Source organism: Papio anubis, chromosome 7 (assembly GCF_008728515.1).
Source record: "Papio anubis isolate 15944 chromosome 7, Panubis1.0, whole genome shotgun sequence".
NCBI lineage: Eukaryota > Metazoa > Chordata > Mammalia > Primates > Cercopithecidae > Papio > Papio anubis.
In genome coordinates this window covers 95875371-95890503 of record NC_044982.1, presented here as the reverse complement: position 1 = coordinate 95890503, position 15133 = coordinate 95875371, and positions in this window count along the sequence as shown.

Sequence of the window (15133 nt, the reverse complement as noted above, 5' to 3'; positions counted from 1 at the left end):
GGTTGTGAGGATAAAAGTGCAGAAGAGCAAGATGCTACATTGGAGTGGGCAGCCTCGCTGCTGAGGGCTGCCCTTTCTGTCTGAATCCTCTGAAGCCCCAGGCCTCCCAGAGAGGCAGCAGCCGGGAAGCTGAGCGAGGTTAATGTGCACTGGTTGATCTGATGTCCGAGGATGTTGCAAACTGGTGGCCTGTATGTGCTCAGCTTGCAGATGCGTTTTATTCACCACCCCCCAGATTGTTTCTTTAAACATATGGATTACCTGCCATCATTAAAAATATTGACAATTTCATATCAGAGCCCAGATTCTAACTACATACATAAAATGAGCAATTACGGACCCATGTTGCTGGTGGCAGCAATCTGTTGGTTCTGAATAAAGGCTGGGCCTGGAGCTGGGCATACCTTCTTAGAGGGCTCATCCTCCCCACCTGGCCTGTTTCAGGCATCACAGTTCCTGCCTGGCCTCTGTAGGCATTTTAGTTTGTGACTGTTTTATTTCTTGTGCCTTCGGCCATGATTTATCATTCAATTCTTCTGTTTAGGGGTAGAGGAGCTGCATTTATCAAAATATTATTGCTTCCCCCCATCTTTACTTCCTTAAAGCCTCATTACCAGTAGCCACTGAACAATGAAAAGTGTATCAGACTCAAAATCAGAAGACCTGGGTGTTGTCTAGGTGCTGATACTTACCAACTTTGGAACCTTGGACAAACAATCTTTCCGAGTCATAGCTTCTTTGTCAAATGGTGGCTCATAATCATAATGGCTGGGCAGTAAGGGAAAGGTGTCTGTGGACTCCCTAGGGTGTAGAGACAGAGGGAGCTACAGGAGGGGAGGGTGGGGATGTGATGCCTCTAGACTAGCAAGGAAGATGGAATTGAAGTAGGCAATTAAGGCTGGGCGCAGTGGCTCACGCCTGTAATCCCAGCACTTTGGGAGGCCGAGGTGGGCGGATCACGAGGTCAGGAGATGGAGACCATCCTGGCTAGCATGGTGAAACCCTGTCTCTACTAAAAAAAAAAAAAAAAAAATTAGCCAGGCGTGGTGGCAGGCACCTGTAGTCCCAGCTACTCGGGAGGCTGAGGCAGGAGAATGGCATGAACCAGGGAGGCAGAGCTTGCAGTGAGCCGAGATTGTGCCACTGCACTCCAGCCTGGGTGACAGAGCGAGACTCCATCTCAAAAAAAGAAAAAAAAAAAAAAAAAAAAAGAAGTAGGCAATTATACAGTCATAAGTGCTATCATGCAGAGATGCTGGGGTGGGGGTAGGGGCTTGGTTCAGCCTCAAGGTGGGAGGTGGCTGGACAGGACTTTGTGGAGGAGTCAATGAGCTGAGTCTTGAAGGAAAACTTGGCTTTGTCAAGAGGACATGATAATAATGTAAGGCCTCTAGTCATTAAAATGCACAGGCTTCTAAGAGAGTCTGTTAGGAAGTCATTCGTAGAGAGTTCCCCTGGCTGTAGGGGAGAGAGGGCTCTTGGCAGCCTTCTAGAGACCCCTCCAGTGCCCTGGCGGAAGCTGGGCAGCTGAAGCTGGCTCGGGAAGTTCACAGTGCCAGACTGATGTTTCCCCACCAAGCCCGACCTGTGGGTGGGGAGAAAGGAACATGAACATTTGGGTCCCTGCTGAGGAACATCCGGTGGTCGGTTAGTGTGACCGTCAAGACAGAGTTAAAAATAGGGTTTTGGCCCCTTCCATCTGGAACCATCACTGTGCATTGAAGACTGGAGAAAATAATGTAATCTGATTGTTCCATTGGGTCATTTCTGGGAATATAAAGACATTTTTCCAAAACTGGAAGTCTGTGTGCGTTGAGAGAGTATTTCAGGGCTCCGTTCTGTATCCTCCCTTGGCCTCCCCGTGGTCTTCCCCTTCCCGGCCTCCTGCTCCACAGCGGATGCCTATTCCCCTTGAAACTCGACTTCATTAGAGGTGACCCAGTTTTTTCTGCACTGAACTCTGCTAGAGTTGAAGATGCATTTGGCTGCTTGAGAAAACCCCAGCCTGCTGCCCCTCACTGCACTGCATTTGGCAAATGTCTTCTGCAGAAAGAATGCTGAGAATTTCCCTTTCCATCATGTCAGATCATCTGGCTTGGTCCTGGCCGTTCCCCACAAGCCCAGTGGACACAGCTGGAGCAGGGCGGGGCCCAGGCACATTGCTGAGCTGGGAGCTGAAGCCTTCCCTTCTGCTTGAAGGCCACAGTGGAGCAGGGCTGACCCAGGCCAGCATTTCCCAGGTGGCATGGGGGAAGGCTCTGAGCCTGATGCACAAGTGGAAGGAGACGAGCAAAGGCCTGCTCCTCTCATGTAAGCTTTAATCCTGGAATTAAACCCATGAACTTCCCCAAAGCACCTCACTATTTGATGATGAGATCTTCAAGAAAAAGTCACTTCTGCAGGGGTGGACCCAGGTTTTGGGTGACCTGAAGTTCCTAGGATTTTTTTTGAATCCTCCTTGAGAAGATAAAATTAAGTACAGCATCTTAGAAGGGCCTTTGGAAAGGAGGGCCCCTGAGGCCCAAGCTAAGTTAGTGTCATGGTGAATCTGCCATTCCCATCTCCAATGTAACAGGCAGAATATCAGACGTAAGAGCTGGGAAGACATTTTGCAATGGGCTTTGGTGGTTCATTTAGGAACCTGCTTTTGTCGGGCCATCTGATGGCCAGGGCGTCACTGGGGAGTGGGGCAGTGGGCCTGGGGCCTGCAGGGCCTGGTGTGTGTAGGGGCACACATGGGAGCTAGAACTGCTGGGGGAAGCCCATGGGGCCAGTTTAAAGTCAGCAGGCAAGATCAGGTCAGCTAAAATGACAAGTGGAGGATAGCAGGATGCCAGTCAGGGAGGCCACTGAGATCCAAGAGACAGACAGGATCTAATGTAGGAGGAAACAGGTCAGAAATGAGCTGGGAGGTGGCTAATGTTATGCGGTAGCCTCGGGTAACATTTATGAGCGAGCAGCTCAATGTATGGCTCTCTCAGGTTGGCTTCCAGGTAGAATGGGTAGATTTTTACTTGCTAGATTTTGCACGATAGTTTGGGGGTTGAGCATTTTCTCACAGCCTCATAGATCTGAGTTTCAACACAGGCCCAATTTCCTCTATTTGCTGGGTGGCTAGATCATACCAACCTCTAGGAGAAAGAGAAGTGACTGCCTTTGGAAATGGACAGGTTCCAACCCTAAGTCTGTCATGTCCCAGCTTTGAGCCTCGTATTTCTGTATCCATAAGACTCATATCAGGCTGGGTGTGATGGCTCATGCCTGTAATCCCAGAACTTTGGGAAGCCGAGGTGGGCAGATCACCTGAGGTCAGGAGTTCAAGGCCGGTCTAGCCAACCATGGCCAACATGGTGAAACCCTGTCTCTACTAAAGATACAAAAATTAGCTGGGCATGGTGACAGGTACCTGTAATCTTAGCTACTCGGGAGGCTGAAGCAGGAGAATTGCCTGAACCTGGAAGGTAGAGGTTGCAGTGAGCTAAGATCATGCCACTGCACTCCAGCCTGGGCGACAGAGGGAGACTCTGTCTCAAAAAATAAATAAATAAAAAAGACTCATATCATACATGCTTTTGAAAAGGTGTGATCATCAAAATAATTGACAGAGGTAAAGTCTTATTGCTAAATTTTTAAATACAACTCTCAGGCAGGGCGCAGTGGCTCGTGCCTGTAATTCCAGCACTTTGGGAGGCTGAGGCAGAAGAATCACCTGAGATCAGAAGTTCAAGACCAGCCTGGCCAATATGGCGAAACTCCATCTCTACAAAAGTACAAAAATTAGCCGGGCATGATGGCAGGTGACTGTAATCTCAGATACTTGGGAGGCTGAAGTGTGGAGAATCGCTTGAACCCGGGAGGCGGAGGTTGCACTCCAGCCAACATTGCACTCCAGATCATTAATATTAAGAGAAAAGGGCTCAGCGTTGGGCACATAATTGGTGTCCAACAAATATTTTGTCCTGACTAGGCTTTAGGAGCACATTCAATGAGCTGCAGTGGGAGAAATTTCCTAGAGTAGAGCCTGGCTAGTGCAAGCGCCAGGATGGATTTGCCTCCCCTCCTGCCTTCAGGTTTTGGTCCAGCCTCGTACCCGGAGCCTTGTAGATTGCAGGGCTGGGCTGACTTTCCGGATGCAACAGCAGCAGCACAGCCTGCTCTAACTGGTTGGCTCTCCCACAACCCAAGAATCTGGGAGGCTCCGTGAGTCCTGGAAACGTCAGAGAGGCAGCAGCAGGCCCCTGAGGCTGGGGAGACTGGGCATTAGCCCATGACTTACCCTCGTGTCCCTGCCTCCAACAGGACAGCAAGACACTCTACTGCATGTCACTGCCAAGCCCTGCATGTCATCGCTGCCTGGCAGGTCAGGGAGAGACGGACATTCCCGGCTGCCCCATTCGTCCATTTTCTTGCTGTATTACTCATTAATACCCACCCATCCTGATCTCCCCTTAGGCCGTGGACTGTCTACCTTTTTAGGCTAATTAGCAAACCTATTATACAATAACTACATGACCGGGTTTCCATGGCGATTTGCATGTTCTGTCTCATGGTGCTTTCCAAAGAGCCTATCTTAATCCTCATCGGCCCCACCACGGCTCGTCTCCGCCATGTCTCATTACAGCGAAAGCTTCCTTAAGAAAACATTGTATTTCATAAAGCTCATTTCACTGGGGCAAAAAAAGCAATGTCAAATCTCAATTAAAAAAAAAACAAATTTGCATTTTGAGAACAAAGGCTTTTTGAGTTCAAATTCATTAAATTGCCTCTAATGCAGCATGTAATTGAGAGTAACTGGTTTCTAATCATGAGTTTCGTTACCATCAGAAGATATTAAATACTTTTAGCATACATGCTGTTAAGCAGATTAAAGGCACTTGGGATTCACGTCCGTGTGGCCACTTCATGGATGTGTGCAGGCAAACCTTGAAGACTATGTTCAGAGACCTGTGCAAAATACGTGAGCCATTTCATTCTCTTCAGCTGGGGAGTCTGCAGATGGTCAAGCACTGAGAAATATCAAGTTGGTGGGAACAAATCGTTTTGAGCCAGGCCCAGTGGGAGACGTGTAGTGTGGACAATCTCTTGATGAATATAGACTTGCACCGTCCTGGGCATTATTTACCCAGCTGAGCCTATTACTATTTCAATAATTTAACACAATTTGTTACTGGGTAACAACTGATTGCAATCAATAAGCAAGAAGCCTGGAATCCAATCTAAACTGTTTGAGGGCCCTAGCAGGTCTTTCAGGAGCAGAATATCCCTTTCTTCCTTAACCCTTTCTGCCCCTGGAAGACATCTCAAGAGTGGTCTGAAGAAACCCCTGTTGAAAAAAGCCTTAGTGTGATAGCATCTGGCCCCGGAATGCATTTGGCAGGGTCTCTTCCGGTTGCCACTTAAACTGTGGTCCACAGATTGGCCACGCCAGCATTGGCATCAGCTTCAGTGTCGGCATCAGCACCAGTATCATCTCGACCTTGCTTGAAATGTAAATTCTCATGCCCCACCCTGGACATGTGGAGGAGGGGCCCAGTGAGCTTTGTTCTTCCAAGCCCTCCGAGTGATTCTGATGCATACACATGTTTGAGAGCCACGGGACCAGGACAGGACCAAATGTTAAGATAACAGCCTGGGTGCGGTGGCTCAAGCCTGTAATCCCAGCACTTTGGGAGGCTGAGGCAGGTGGATCACCTGAGGTCAGGAGTTCAAGACCAGCCTGACCAACTTGGCAAAACCCTGCCTCTATTAAAAAATACAAAAAATTAACCGGGCGTGGTGGTGGGCGCCTGTAATCCAAGTGACTTGGGAGGCCGAGGCACGAGAATCACTTGAACTCAGGAGGCAGAGGTTGCAGTGAACCGAGACAGCTCCACTGCACTCCAGCCTGGGCAACAGAGAGAGACTCCGTCTCAAAATAAAATAAAATAAAATAATAAAAATTAATAATAACAAAGCACAAGCAGGGCTCAGCTTTAATATCCATCAAGCCTGCTTTATTGTGGTCCACAAGAGTTAGCAGTAGCCAGTCATTTGTCGTCTTGATCCCATACCCAGCGCCCCCGACCCATGGCTTCCAGCATCTTCTCCCTCATGGCATGCTCCATCCTGCTGGCTCTGCTCCACGGCTCCTCCAAACATAGCTCCCACTTTCACACCCGGTGGGGAGAGTTCTGTTTTTGCACATATTGCAACTGCCAGAATTGACAGAAGTGACATTTATTATAAAACATGTATTTTATTTTATCGCATTTCTCAAACAACCAACTATGACATTTCTTCCAACCCCCAAACAAATCTAGGAATGAAATGAGTTTGGCAAGTGGTTTTCAAGGCAACATTTTATGATTAGTCTCTGTTCTCTTGTGACAGAGGAGTGGTTCTTACTTCAATAATTGAATCAACAGTCAGCGTTTCATCTATCATCATTTAGAATTAGGCAATATCTATAAGCACCCTCAACACACACAAAAAGAGCAAGTATTTCAGTGCACTTATATATATGTTAATTTTTATATAAAATATACATTATTTACATAAAAATATATTATTTTAAATATATATAAAATCAGCTTTAGAGAGATATAATTCACATACCATACACTTTGCCCATTGAAAGTGTACAACTCAGTGATTTTTTTGTATATCCCCAGAGTTGTGTGACTTTCACTACAATCAATTTTAAACCCTCTTCCAGCCAGGCATGGTAGGTCACACCTGTCATCCCAGAACTTTGGGAGGTCAAGGAGGGAAGATCACTTGAGGCCAGGAGTTCGAGACCATCCTGGGCAACATGGCAAGATCCCGTCTCTATAAAAAGTAAAAAATTAGCTGGGCATGGTGGCACATGCCTATAGTTCCGGCTACTCAGGAGGCTAAGGTGGGACAATTGCTTGAACCTGGAGGTCAAGACTGCAGTGAGCCAAGACTGCGCCACTGCACTCCAGCCTGGGTAACAGAGCAAGACCCTGTCTCAAAAATAAAATAAAATAGGCTGGGTGTGGCGGCTTACACCTGTAATCCCAGCAATTCGGGAGGCTGAGGTGGGCGGATCACCTGAGATCAGGAGTTTGAGACCAGCCTGACCAACATGGAGAAACCCTGTCTCTACTGAAAATACAAAATTAGCTGGGTGTGATGGCGCATGCCTGTAATCCCATCTACTCAGGAGGCTGAGGCAGGAGAATCGCTTGAACTGGGAGGCAGAGGTTGCGGTGGGCCGAGATCGCGCTATTGCACTCCAGCCTGGGCAACAACAGTGAAACTCCGTCTCAAAAATAAGCAAATAAATAAATAAATAAAAACAAAAATAAGATAAAATAAAACATTTTCACAACCCCTTTAGCCTTTATCCCCCAATTTCTCTTTCTGCATAGCCCTAGGCAAGCGTGAGTTCACTTTCTGTTCCTATGGATTTGCATGTCTAGACATTTTATATATTTCATACAAATGGAATTATGCAATATGTAACCCTTCATGACTGGCTTATATCACCTAGCATAATGTCCAAGGTTAATCTCTGTTGTAGCATTTGTCAGCACTTCATTTTTCCTAATGGCCAAATTTTAGCACACGTGTACATCCCTGCTTCCTCTTCACCACTATGATACTTCTCAAGTTGGATTTTAGTTCCCAACTATGGTGTATGTGTGTGTGTGTGTGTGTGTATGTGAGTATTTTAATACTAATGGTTATTTACAATTACTTTCAGCATCAGCATCCTCTCCTTTTCTTCTCTCCCTCTCTTCCTACCCCTTCTTCTGCCCTGGTGCCCACTCCCACCCTTCATGGTGGGAACTAGACTCTTGGGTTGAGTGACTGGTAAGCAGTTTGAATCTTATGACCAGGCTCTGAGCTACAAACTCGGGCCCTAGCAGATAGTTTTCTTAGGCTCGGTGTCCTTGTAATCTCCATGGTGACCTTGCCTACAACACAGATTGTAGTACATGTGACAGTGATGAGTGGCTCTCAATTGCCACCATCACAGATGCTTTTCTTTCCTCCTAGAAAGAGAAGAGGTTGCCCATCACCAGAACCACTGAGGCCTACAGCTTTCCTAGGCAAGGATTGAGAAGTAGAAGGTGCACTTCCTGAGACATCCACCATGTGATGCTTACTTATGGCCGGGTAAGCCATAAGTAAGGCGCAGTGGCTTACTTTTATAATGCCAGCAAGCGGGGAGGATTGCTTGAGCCCAGGAATTTGAGATTAGCCTGGACAATATAGTGAGATCTTGTCTCTAAAAAAATTTAAAAGTTAGCCAAGCGTGATGGTATGCACGTGTAGTCCCAGCTACTTGGGACTCCCACTGAGGTGGGAGGATTGCTTGAGCCTGGGAGGTCAAGCCTGCAGTAAGCCATGATCACACCACTGCACTCCAGCGTGGGTGACAGAGTGAGACCCTGTCTCAAAAAAAAGAAAAAAGAGAAAAAGAATGTCCGGATGTGGGGACCTTCTCGATAGTCCTGAGCATCCCTCACACTTAGCACTGCACGAGCATACAGGTGTGAGCAGAGGAATGACTTGGGCTCACAGGTGATGTGCTAAGGGTCATGGTCACACCATCGAGTCCGACGCCCATTTCACAGATGAAGACCTGGAGCCTTTCATAGGTTCCATGGCTTGTCTGAGGCCTCAAAGGAGTGTCACCAGGACTGGAGTTGGGGGGCGGGGGGTAGGTTCTACTGATGGATGGTTTGCTCACCTCCTAATGCACAGAAAATCTGGACTTTATTGCAGAGGGCGATTTCTTCCCTTCAAAACTCTTGTTTACTTTTACCCTGAAACAAGCCTGTCTCATGGAAACTCTCTGGGGCTATCCCATTGTTCGTATTCCCTCCTGGGGTATAAGATAGCCCCATATTTCCACTCTGAAGGCTCCGAGGTTCTTTCTGGTTCCAGCTCAGACTCCCCCTTCTCACCCCTCTGAGTTTCAGACTTGCATGTTCAACAACTTCAACGATGTTGCCATACAATGTCTCGAACTTAAAACGTCCAGCACAAAACTTAAACAGGCTCCATGATTTGTCTGAGGCCTCAAAGGAGGAAACTCTAATCGTCTCCTCCCCCAAAACACTTCCTCCCTATACTCATCCCTTTTCATCTTCTAAATGTTTGCTGTTCCACTAGGTCCTCAAGTGAAAAACCAAGGGGGCATCTTGCATGCTTTTCTTCCTCACATCCCTCACGTTGTATGCACTGGTGACTCCAGGCACCTGACGTCCATCTCTCAGTGCTCTCCCTTGGTGCTGGGTCTACACACTGCAGTAGCCCTTGATTAATCTGCTGCATCTCCTGTCACTCTCCAACAATCCATTCTTAACTTCCAGATGGCCCATTCAAAATGCAAACCAGAGAACTCAATTTCTTTTTTTTTTCTTTTTTCTTTTTTTTAGATGGCGTCTTTCTCTGTCGCCCAGGCTGGAGTGTAGTGGCGTGATCTTGGCTCACTGCAACCTCCACCTCCTGGGTTCAAGCGATTCTCCTGCCTCCAAGCGATTCTCGTGCCTCAGCCTCCTGAGTAGCTGGGATCACAGGCACGTGCCATTACACCTGGCTAATTTTTGTATTTTTAGTAGAGACGGGATTTTACCATGTTGGTCAGGCTGGTCTCGAACTCCTGACATTGTGATCCACCCACCTCGGCCTCCCAAAATGCTGGGATTACAGGCGTGAACCACCACACCTGGCCAATAACTCAATTTCTAGCCAAAAGCCCTCAATGACTTCTGCTTGCCCCTTGCATGAAAACCAGGCTTAGACCGGGTGCGGTGGCTCAAGCCTGTAATCCCAGCACTTTGGGAGGCTGAGACGGGCAGATCACGAGGTCAGGAGATCGAGACCATCCTGGCTAACCCGGTGAAACCCCGTCTCTACTAAAAAATACAAAAAACTAGCCGGGAGAGGTGGCAGGCGCCTGTAGTCGCAGCTACTCGGGAGGCTGAGGCAGGAGAATGGCGTGAACCCGGGAGGCAGAGCTTGCAGTGAGCTGAGATCTGGCCACTGCACTCCAGCCTGGGCAACAGAGCGAGACTCCGTCTCAAAAAAAAAAAAAAAAAAAGAAAACCAGGCTCCTCTTGGCTTCAATGCACTTCACAGACTTTCTCCCACTGTGTGTAGATAAGCAGTCTTTGGGCAGGGACTATTCTGTCTTGTCTGCCACTGAACCTGCAGTGCCTGGCACACAGTAGGAGTTGGCACAAGGCAGTAAGGACTGGTTGATGGAGTGGATGGTTCTATTCCTGCCTTGGTCTCCCTGCAGCTTTGTCTGACCACCTGACTCTGGACCTGCTGCTGGCCATGGGATTCCAGGGCTGTGAGTTGAGACTGACGGCTGTGCAGTGATGTTTGTGATGAATGCACTCATTTGAAAATATAAATACCGTTACACAAGATATGTGTGTTATGATACCTTAGGATAAAATATCACATGGTAGTTTGGAATTTATTGTGAAGGAGCTGGGGCCTCTGGGGCTGGAGGGCCACCTCCTGCTGGTTTTACCAGAGGTCAAGCTGAGGATCTTGAACTCAGTGTCCTGTAGATTACTTCCAGGTGAGATGACCCTCAGGGAATGAGAAAGGCCTTCACAGTAAGGAGCCACTAACATTTCTGCATCTGAGAAGAACAGCAAGCATTAAACCATAAAATGCTCCTGGCTAATGAAATAGAAGGAAAAAGGCCACTCTTCTCAAAAGCAGTATGCTGTCTTTGAAGGTTAAATGGCCTGTGATAGCAGCAGTCCTTACACTCATAAATACCAAGCCGGACTCCTAAGCAACGAGTGAAAATGCATGGGGGGGCAGAGAGAGTTTTCTGGGGGCACTCTCAGTTGTCGTGGGTAGGGAGGGAGCTTGCATCATCTTTTCTTCCCCCTTAAAGGGCAAATTCCCTGCTGCAAACTTTTGAGGCATCTTCCTTTAGCCCAGGAATCTGAACCGCCATATGGGTTCTTGTTCCCAGGGGTCTATGCACCAAGACCAGCTGCATTCTGAGGTCAATTTGGGGGTCATCCCAGGAATAAGGGAAACATTATTGATGAGACAGAAACTCTCCTGATCTTTAGTCTGCAGAGATTTTCTGAATGCTGATTAGATGCTGGGGATTCAGCTGGGGGGAAAACATGGCGTGCACGTTTTTAAGTGCCTGAACCAGAGCTGAGAAACTGTCAGGCATATGCAGAGTGCAATATTAGAGGAATGGTCAAATTACAGGCGACATAGAAGATACAATGATGCAATGGTCAACACTGAGGGAAGGGAAAGGTGTCAGGGAGGGTGGCCCTTCTGGGGAGCAGACAGCCTGAAGGAGTGCCAGGAAGCAGCAGGAATGTCTTGGTAACTGCAGGCAGATCTATCTGGCAGCAGCACAGGATTCTGAAGCAGCTCAGGGTTGGATTTGAGTTTTAGAGAAGGTCATGCTGGGTATAGTGACAAAGTGGATTGGAGGGAAATGGGATATCAGCTAGTAGGCTGTCATTTCAGCCCTGCCAAAGCTGCTGCACTGATGAAGATGAAAGGCAGGCAAGGAGAAGCCAGGCATGTAGTGTCAACAGGCCTTGGGGGCAGTTAGCTCTAGGAAGAGATGGGAATAATTTTCATGAATGAGGCATGGGCACATGGGTGATCCAATAGCCTGAGAGGGCCGGGCGCGGTGGCTCACGCCTGTAATCCCAGCATTTTGGGAGGCCGAGGTGGGCGGATCACCTGAGGTCCAGAGTTCAAGACCAGTCTGGCCAACATGGTGAAACCCTGTCTCTACTAAAAATACAAAAAGTTAGCTGGGTGTGCCCGCGGGCACCTGTAATCTCAGCTACTCGGGAGGCTGAGGCAGGAGAATCTCTTGAACCTGGGAGGCGGAGTTTGCAGTGAGCTGAGACTGAGCCCTTGCACTCCAGCCTGGGCAACAAGAGTGAAACTCCATCTCAAAAAATAAAAATAAAAAAATAAAAAAAATAGACCGAGAGAGGAGATATAGTTGGATAATCAGATTTTCTGGGAAGATACTGAGTTCAGTTTTGGACACATTTAGATTCAGGAGTCTGCAGGCTACCTGGTAATATCCTAAAGGAAGGGAGCTCCTAGCTCCAGGTTTGGGCTCAAAGACATTGTCACATCAGACTTATATCCAGACCTGGGAAATAGCATTAGGGTAGAAATGAATTCCAACGTGAATGAGATTGTCTGTGGAGATTACAGGTAAGTGGATACCAGGCCTAATCTAGTCAACAGAGTTTGCATGTAAAATTTCTCCCATCCAGTGCCCTGATGACATTGAGAGCTAAATCCTTTGAAACCAGGTGAGAAACTCTGTTTCACTTTGAGAGTCAACCCTTGGATTTGCATGAAAATCTTGCTTTGAGCATCTTGCAAGCAGGGACACAGTTTTTTTGGTAGAGGGAAGGAAGTTTAAACTCTGTCTTTGATATTAGAGTGGGTATTTGTGAGGTGAATGGATACCTAAGTTAGGAGATCATGGTGACTACCTATTGGGCCACTGGGACCCAGATTATTTGAAGGAAACAAATATATTCGGAGGGAAAAGTGTATTTTATGTGAAAATCTGCTCCATGTGCCAAATAGTCAAACTCTTTCCTTCCCATGGCTGGAACTCTACTTGTTCTGTCTGGAGCAGAAAAGGAGTCAAGTTGTCAAACACACAGAAAGAGGCATTGATGAACTGTTGATACCCTAAACCAAGGAGCCAGCAGCATGTCAACAATCAATTGCTTTTCTGATCAGTTTAAATGCTCCCATCAGGTCAGACTCTGATGCTTTTACTCTGTAGTGATAGGTGTAGCTTACAGGCGGGCCCGTGCATTAGGCACGGAAAAGAAACACATTGAAAGGAGACTGGTATTTGCTATTTAATGGATTGTTTCATTTTTCTTTAAGTCATCAAAGGCAAATTATACTGAAGTAAGAGCTAGAAGAGGTGGCATTGTTGATTGCAAGAGAAACCTGGACAGAGGAAGGCCTCGGCTACCTGTGACAATAGCCCACGGAGGATTAAAGGGCAGAGGAGATGCTGGATGTCGCAACAGGCCTAGGTCCAGGTGGCTTCGCGTTGCATTGTAGTTCTGGGTGATTCTTCCATTCACAATAGGGCCCTAGTGTCTTGAAAAGAGTGGACCGCAGGAAATATATGGGGCCTGTAGGACTTAGCTAAGTTATTGGGGGTGCAGTGTAGGACACTGGTTTTAGAGGGGATCTGGGACAGCAGGAAGGATGCTGGGGACACCAAGCTGCCTGGGCAAGAATGGGCAGTTGTCCAACATATATTCTAAGGGGCAAAGCAGGGTCAGGGACAGTTCAGCTGCTAGAGGATTGTATTCGACCCCACCTCAAACTGGTTCAAGCAAAGTAATGTTGTCTCATATTACTGAGAGGCCGTGGGTGGGCCAGCATCAGGCATGATTGGATACGGATGATCAAATGCACCAGAACATATCTCTATCTCTTTCCTCTCTCCTCTGTGTGGCCCTGTGTTTGGACAGGCTTTCCCCACATGACGGTCCAGTAGCTACCAGCAGTGGTGGCTTGTTTTATGTAGTTTAGTAACATTAGTTGAAAGAAAGGTCTGGCAAAGATACCAGGATTGAATCTCATTTGCGTGGGTTGGACCATTTGTCCATCGGTGACCCAATTACAGTGTCCACAGGGATGAATGCTGTGGTAGATCTGGCCCCGGTTGGATGTCTACCTGTTGAGATGGGGAGAGATGGAGTCAGCCCCATCCAGATGACAAGGAATGGGATCGAGAGGGGGTGTTCTCTCAAGGAATGTCAGGTTTTGAGTGAGTCAAAGCAGTAAAAGTAAAATAGGAAGAATCTTGCAATCAGGTGGGGAAGGACTTGGCAGCAGGTGGCTTCGAACTGCCTTGTATTTCTGGGAGATCTCTTTGTTCACAATAGAATCCTTGTGTCATGAAGAGAGAGAGGTCTGCTAGAAGCATGTGGGGCCTCAGGGACTCAGTTCAGTTACTGGCGTTCAGTGTAGGACACTGGTTTTATAGGGGGTCTGGAACAGCAGGAAGGGTACCTGCTCATTTGCAGAGGATGAGTGGCGGGGGGCATGTCAAGGTGCAAGCCCAGTGCTAGAGATGAGGGCAGTGGATTGTAGACCATGTGCCATAGAGCCATGCAGCCTGGCGGAGATGTCTCAGGGTTGGGTGGCCTTGGAGCCGGAGGATTTGTGCGACTCAACTCAGCTTCAACCACAGCCACATCTTGTATCTGTTTTGCACAATAGGTTTCCATTTGACAAAAGGACTTAGATGTCCGAAAAGCCTCAAAAAAATCTACTGGACAAGGGTGGTGGAACTCCGCATCTCTTAAGCTAGACCTGGGCCTGCCCAAGTAGGCAGCATGATTTACCTCCAAAGGTGAATGATGGCACCTAAGACTGTTGTCATGACGAGCTCAGGCCAGCATAGGTGACCTTCTGAGAAAGAGGAGAGTCAGGAGACAGGCAGGGCCAGCAGGGATGTCAGGAACACTCCTAGAGGCAGGGAGGACTGATGAGTGGGCTGCATACATGAATTGGCATCCCCTGTGCTACCAGGGATAAATCTTGGCAAGCAGACTCCTATAGGTGACCTCTGCCAGTTGCAGGGAATCTGAAAAAACTGTGATTTCATGCCAAAAAGATGGGGGAGGTTGGGAATTGCCTCCCCGCCATCCCTCGTTGCACAGAGGATGCTTGTCCAATTGCTGGTTTACTATTATCATTGTCATCTTGCTATATTTTCTTTATTTGTACTTATTCTAAAAATATTGGAGGTGTCTATGAGAAAAGATCCATCCACTTGATTGTCTATGCATCCACCCCATTACCTTTCCACTTAACATGTATCTACCACTAGGCACTGTGCTAGGTCTTGGGCCTGTAAAGATGATACAGTCCTGGCCCCAAAGTCCAGGCCCTTCACAACTCAGAGGGGGAGATTGATGTGTTAGCAAACAGTTGCCATGTAGTGAGATGAAGATAACAATAGAGAAGTAAAGGTCGTCCTGTGAGTTCCCCAGGAGCACTTCCCTTACAACTTGAGCATTTGCAAAGACTTGGGGCTCAAAGGAATGGGCGAAGGGAAGGGCCTCCTAGGCTTTAGGGAACAGCAGTACAAAGTTACTGAGACACG